The sequence below is a fragment of the Halichoerus grypus genome, chromosome 9, assembly GCF_964656455.1.
Source record: "Halichoerus grypus chromosome 9, mHalGry1.hap1.1, whole genome shotgun sequence".
NCBI classification, from domain to species: domain Eukaryota; kingdom Metazoa; phylum Chordata; class Mammalia; order Carnivora; family Phocidae; genus Halichoerus; species Halichoerus grypus.
The window spans coordinates 130,236,158-130,243,203 of record NC_135720.1 but is presented as its reverse complement, the minus strand read 5'-3'; the positions used below and the strand labels follow the sequence as shown (position 1 = coordinate 130,243,203).

The 7,046-nt window shown below is 42.5% G+C and overlaps 1 pseudogene; it reads left to right on the top strand.

The window, feature by feature from the left end:
• Positions 1-5,260: 5,260 nt before the first annotated feature.
• Positions 5,261-6,016, top strand: LOC118520022 (small ribosomal subunit protein uS7 pseudogene; annotated as a pseudogene).
• Positions 6,017-7,046: the final 1,030 nt, after the last annotated feature.

Sequence of the window (7,046 nt, the reverse complement as noted above, 5' to 3'; positions counted from 1 at the left end):
GGTTGAGCGTCTTTTGGTTACTTTGTACTCAGGATCGTCCTTTGGAGGCCATTACGCTGGACTGTCCATCCAGATGTGGCAGTCACTTTCTCTTGTCTTCCACAGCTCTGACAGTTGGCACTGCAATGGCCTCTTTCCCTGTCGCACCGCTTTGCACAATGTCTCCTGCTTAGCAGGGGTTCTATGGACTTCTGGTGAATGCATGCAAGAATGGAAAGCATCAGTGACATTAGGTAAAAGCACTCATGCAAGAAAGAACTAGCTGAGACAATGTTTAAAACAAAGGGAATACTTATCTCAACCTCATCAAGATGTATCTATCGAACAAGCACAGCTGCGCTGTCTGCCCGTCACACCTCAATACGTAAGATAAAACAAAGGGGCGTCATTGCCGTGAGGGGACTCCTCGGTAAACACTGCACTTTATTTCAGTCATATTCAGCAGTCCCCAATCACACCATGGCATACCTTTATTACAGAACATAAAATAGATAAATTCAGCAGGATGGCAAAGAAACAACAGCAGGGGCCAAGCAGGACAGAGGGAAGAAACTAGCCTGAACATTTTTGTGTTATTACAGTTCTCCTTCATTTACTCCTTTTTCCCAAGTCATTTCCATTCTAAGGAAAGGAGCAGAGATGCTCCCTGAATTTCCCTTCTGTTGTTACTTATCTAGATGGGTGGTAAGTGCATTGGGCAGAGGTCATGTCTACACTCTAGGAGACTTTCAAAAATATTTACATTACAGGTGGGGCCGAGCCTTGTTCACAAACCTGACCCACCGGAGAAAAGAATGCAGAGTCTGTAGGGACCAACTAGCCTCCACTTGCGCTCAGGTTAAACTTTCCATCCCGATGCCAGACCACAAAGAACAGAGCGCCCCAGAAGATTCCTGGAAATTGGGCAGCACTGAGATGACCTTCAATCAGTGTTGCCTTGGAGACGGTTGCAGTGTGTTGGAATCAGCCATGCGGCTGCGTGTGTGCTGCTGCTGACCTCGTTGAAGGGAAGGGCAAGGTCAGGAGGCCTCGGAAGAACCAATTCTGTGTGGCATATTGATTTGGGCAAATATGTTTACACATGAAACCTCTTCTTTTGGTGCTCCCATTTGCCAACTACATGATCTCCTCTTTTGAATTGCAGCGTAGTCTCTTCGGTTCTCAGAGACGGCGTCTCTTATGCCAGATGGGAAAGGCTGCTGAGATTAAAACTCTGGGTGTTGGACAGACCTAACTCTCTGTATCTGCAAGCTAGCCATTAGCAAGGTGATCAAATGCCAAAGGGAGAACCTGGCTTGCCTTTCTTTCATGCCAAGCCAAGACTCGCGTCCTCCATCCCTTTGGTCCTTCTATACCATTAAAAGAAGACTGGGTCTCTGCACAAAGGTACTGCTCTTGGATCTGGGAGTCTACTTCCATTGCTCCTGTCTCCAGAGAAACCTTAGACATCTCAGCCTAGCTGGGCTATAACCTGGACCCTTAGGTCCTGGTTATTTACTTTTAGGGAACAAAGAACTTGCCATTGACTAGGTAGTCAAGAACACCCAGACTCCTCAAACATCATTTTTACACTAAGGGAAACACTTCTCAGACTCCAGTCATTTCAGATAGGATTCCTGAAAAAGACATTCTTTCATTCTCTCCCTACAGGCATAAACATTCTGCATTTTAAACTCAAAACATACAATGTTATCTACTTCTGGTGTCTTATGTAACTTTTCAGGAATGCTGCAAGACTTTCCGGGCTCCGTGAGGTTGGGAATGGGGAATGGAGAGAAGGGGGCTGGAGGTCCGGCGGGGGGAGAATGGGGAGGAGAGAAAAAAAATCCAGTGTTTCCATACATCAACTGAGTTGGCTGTGTGTGACAAGAAGTTACTGCAATTAAGATACAGGCCGGATGTGTGGGCTAAGCAATCTCAGCTGATATCGCAGGCATTTATTGATAATGAAAACTTCGAGGAAGGGAGTTGGAAAATTGTTGTCTTTAGTGGTTTCCGAGGCAAGAGGACAAACCATATGGATTAATCAAAAAAATTACTGCACCTTATCTAGGAGAAGAGAAAACTGTTTATTTTACTGCAAAAGGAATGTTTCTGTCAAGTTTTAATGTCAATCTTCTAGGTTACGGCTTTACATTGTCCACTCTACCACACAGGCACATTTTCTTGCTTTAAACAATCATTTTGGAGCTGCTGAATGAGCTGCCAAGTGGCCCCAGCTATGAGAATATGGGATATACATTCAGAGGAGGTCACATCCCAAATCCCTTGATTACGTGGGCCACCTGAACCCAGCTGAATCTGAATTTGCCTATCAGGAGAAGAAGTAAATACCCCCTCTAGAACTAATGAAATAAAGTGGATTTCATTTGAAATGATGCTATTTTCAAGCAAGACATTATCAGGGAAAAAACTAAAAAAAAAAAAAAGCCCTGGAATTTTCTTTGGAATTGCAGTGGTAAGTTAGTGGGAATAATTAGTAAAAATCAGAACTCTTGAGGGACTAGTTTAAAAGTAAAATATAAGAATAGAATACCTTACCTAAATGCTAAACAGAGAGTAAAAAATTCTGGAAATATTACTATCATACATAGGGAAATACAATGACAGGTATAAGGAAAAGTCAGAAGCTTTCCTGAGAGTAAAATTGCAAGATCTTTTACTTAAAAACTACATGCTGCATATGAAATGAGCCTTCATAATTAGACAGTCACCACGTCTTTGTTGCCCTCCTAAAGAAGGCACTTTGAAAATTACCCCATTTCAGATTTCTCTTGGATGAGCACATTAGCATGTTTGCTGTATCATCCTCCATAGAATGAGTAAGAAAGTCAGGTCACCTATCACCAATAAAACAAAAATTGAAACAAACAAACAAACAAACAAAAAGAAAACAAAAATTGGATAGAGATGATTCCCTGAAGCATATCTACATGAAAAAATTGGCCTGCTGGATTATTGAATCAATCTACATAGAGACTCATGATTATATGAATGGGTTAATATCTCATTTGGATTTTTATCAAGCTCAAAATAGCTCAAACCTGGTCGGCATCGGTTCACATACTTTCTAGAAATCACTCAGGTAAGTTGTTTGAGTTGGAAGCAACCTGAAACTACAATAAGAATTTAAGTTGCTTCTGGAAGACCTTCCAATAAAAGCTGAGTACCAGGGAATGCAGATGAGATAATATTTAGATAACGTTAGTGTCAGGTCTAACTGGAAAGTCTGTCCATGTTGAATTTACCTGTCTCATAGACTATTACGATGCCCTCATGGAAGATGGAATGCCTGGCTATCAGAAACAAATATTCAAGCTCTGTTGGTCTCTGCAGAACTTCTAGGAAAGCGGAGTAGAGAGGACCCCTTGGTACCACCTGCTCTTTGTGAAGGATGGAATGGCCCATCCTCTGACATTGCATTCCCTCTCTTCGTGAGCAAGTTTTAATCAGGCAAGTAGATACAGTATTCTGTCTGGACCCAGGTGACAGATATGTTTGTGCAATAGATGCAAACGAAGAAATTAACTTTCTTAGAAAGAGATTTATGTGTGTCCACCAATCAAAAGAGCCAGTAACTGGGGCACTGAGACTTCGAGCGACTGCATTCTGATGAAGCTCTGTTTCCCTAGCAACAGCAGCTCTGCAGACAGGAACCTGGAATTTCTTTTAATGTTGTAGAGGAGAACACATAAGCGACCACAGAGGGGCTTTTATCCAGGTGTGTTTACGAAACCTGCTGTAGTTTCCCTTACAGGGGGAGAAAGAGGCGATTTGTAAAAATTTCCAGATAGGGGACATAATAAGTTTAGAGGCTCTTATTCCAAGGGTGTCTATTCTCTGATTTCTAGAGTATCTTTGAGGGTTGGTATGGATGTTTCATAAAACAAATTAACCATTTAATGGGCCAACCCATTAGCGTGACTCATGCCACTCGTCATTTATATGATGTGTGTACACACCTACATTTATATGTGATCATACTGTTTTGGAAATCGAGGGGAGGGAAGATTGTGCAGCTGTCAATATCTTACATCATCTCATGCACTTAATACAATTTCCAGAAAAGAAACAAAGTCAATAAAGCACCACTTCTCAGTTCTTCCTGCTCACCTCACTATTGAGCAAGGACTGCTACTCAGAATGACAGTCATTTCACATGCTTTGTTTGCTTTCTTTAGCCCCTAGTCTGGGGAAATGTGTCATCCTGACTTTAATTTATTCTATACAGCGTTCATTATACTTGTGGTTACTTTTCTGTAGCATCATGGGATATCAAAATTGCAGGTAACCTTAAATACTGTCTACTCCAGTGTTCTAACCTCACTGAAGTATCACTTTCTTCCACCAGTCATCATTCTGGGGAGACAGAGAGTTGCAGCATGATCCTACCAATGAAAGGGGCCCACTCCCATATTTATCAACTTTCATTTTCAGCAAGGTCTTCAGTGCACCTAAGTTTGATCCTTTGGAGGGGTACAGAATTAGTCTGCTCTTTCTTTTTTCTTTTTTTCCTCGTGTTTTATATTTTAGAGCAGTTTTAGGTTTAAAGAAAAATTGAACAGAAAGTACAGAGGGTTCCCATAAACCCCTCTCTCTCCTGCATTCACTTTCCCTTATTACCGACATTTTATATGGTTGTGATACATTAGTTATCATTGATAAGCCAATATGGATACATTATTATTAGCTAAAGTCCACTGTTTACTTCAGGGTCATCCTTGGTGTTGCACATTCTCTGGGTTTTGACAAATGCATAATGACACGTATCCACCATTACAGTGTCATACAGAGTCATTTCACTGCTCTAAAGAGCCTCCACATTCCAGCCATTCATCTCTCTCTCTCCCGCCCCTCAACCCCTGGAAATCATTCATCCTTTCACTGTCTCCACAGTGTTTTCTTTTTCAGAATGTCATATTGTCCTAAACATACAGTATGTAGCTTTTTTAGCCTGGTTTCTCTCACTTAGCAATATGCATTTAAAGTAACTCCATGTCTTTTCCTGTTTCATGGCTTGATAGCTTATTTCTTTTAATCACTAAATAATATTCTGTTGTTTGGATGTAACACGGTTTATTTATCCATTTACCTGCTGCAGGACATCTTGGTTGTTTCCAATTTTTAGCAATTATGAATAAAGCTGCTGTAAACATTTGTGTGCAAGTTTTTATGTGAACGTACATTTTCAGTTCATTTGAGTAAATACCTAGAGGTATGTCTGCTGGATTGTTAGATTGTATGGTGAGACTATGTTTAGCTTTGGTCTTCCTGTCTGTGCCAGGGTGGCGCATGGTGCACGCTGATCGATTGGGATGCCCTGGCTGCGCCCTCAGGATGACCGAGTGGGAGACAGCTGGACCTGCAGTGGAGGAGACCCCTGACATCAAGCTTTTTGGGAAATGGAGCACTAATGATGTTCAGATCAATGACATTTCCTTGCAGGATTACATTGCAGTGAAGGAGAAGTATGCCAAGTACCTGCCCCACAGTGCAGGGCGATATGCAGCTAAGCGCTTCCGTAAGGCACAGTGCCCCATTGTCGAGCGTCTCACCAACTCAATGATGCATGGCCGTAACAATGGCAAGAAGCTCATGACCGTGCGCATTGTCGAGCATGCCTTCGAGATCTTCCATCTGCTCCCTGGTGAGAACCCCCTGCAGGTCCTGGTGAATGCAATTATTAACAGCGGTCCCCGGGAGGACTCAACCCGCATTGGACGAGCCGGAACAGTGAGGCGTCAGGCTGTTGACATGTCCGCCCTGCTCTGTGTGAATCAGGCCATCTGGCTGCTGTGCACAGGTGCCCGTGAGGCCGCCTTCCAGAACATCAAGACCATTGCTGAGTGCCTAGCAGATGAGCTCATCAATGCAGCCAAGGGCTCTTCCAATTCCTAGGCTATCAAGAAGAAGGACGAGCTGGAACGTGTGGCCAAGTCCAGCCGTTGATCACCTGGCTGTGGCTTCAATAAACCTGTCTGCCTTTAGGGCAGCCTTAAAAAAAGAAAAAAAAAAAGACCGTGTTTAGCTTTGGTAAGACACTGCCAAACTGTCTTCTAAAGTGGCTCTAAGAAACAGTATTTTGAAACTATTTTTGGAAGGAGCAAAAAGGCATATATATATATATATATATATATATATATGCCTTTTTTAAAAAGTAAGCTCAACGCACAACACAGGACTCGAACTCACAACCCCAAGATCAAGAGTCTCATGCTCTATACACTGAGCAGCCAGGCACCCCACAAAAAGACATATTGTATGAATGAATTCATTCGTCATTTGTATATTGCTAGATATTGAAGATAAATTAAATAATAGAAAGGAGTGTACTGCTTTCTTATATTAAAGGAAAGCCTAATACTATTCACACATGATAAAGACCAAATGTATATTGTTTTAATTTATTACATAACTCTCAGTTCAACCAACCAATTCCATTGTGTATTTAACCCTAGAAGAGTGCCTGGCATATAGTGCGCCAGTGATGAGTAACTCTATTTGCAAATATTATTCAGGCCTTTGCTTTTATCTCATCCCATATCCTTCCTGAGTCTCAAAGTCCTTCAGCCTCAAATAACCTCCCCCTGCCCCCAGGCCCCGCCATTGTCATGGCATCAGCATCCTCTCTGCCAAAGAGCAATAAGAACCACAAGGGCGTGGGTGATGCATTCTGCCTTCCTCCTCTATTGCTGAGCTGGATCCATGTCCTTAACCTATGGCCAAATCATTCACGTGGCTGATTCCATTGTTGCTGATGTGAGGATCAAGCTTTCGCATTGTCACGGTAGGTAGCAGCCCTCACTGCTTTCCCCAACCACCCAAATACCATCCTACCCTTCTCTACAATAAATGATACATATGTCCTGGGAGCAGAACGTCTTCTCTTCCTCCTTCCTCCCATCTTGCTTTCTTTCCTTCGTTTATCGAGTGTGGTTTTGCAGGGTGAGAGATATAACTAAGACATCACTCTGTCTAGAAGAGCCTGTGTTTCATAGAGAGGGATAAACATGGAACCAGAAAAGTGCAGGGCCATGCGTTAAGTG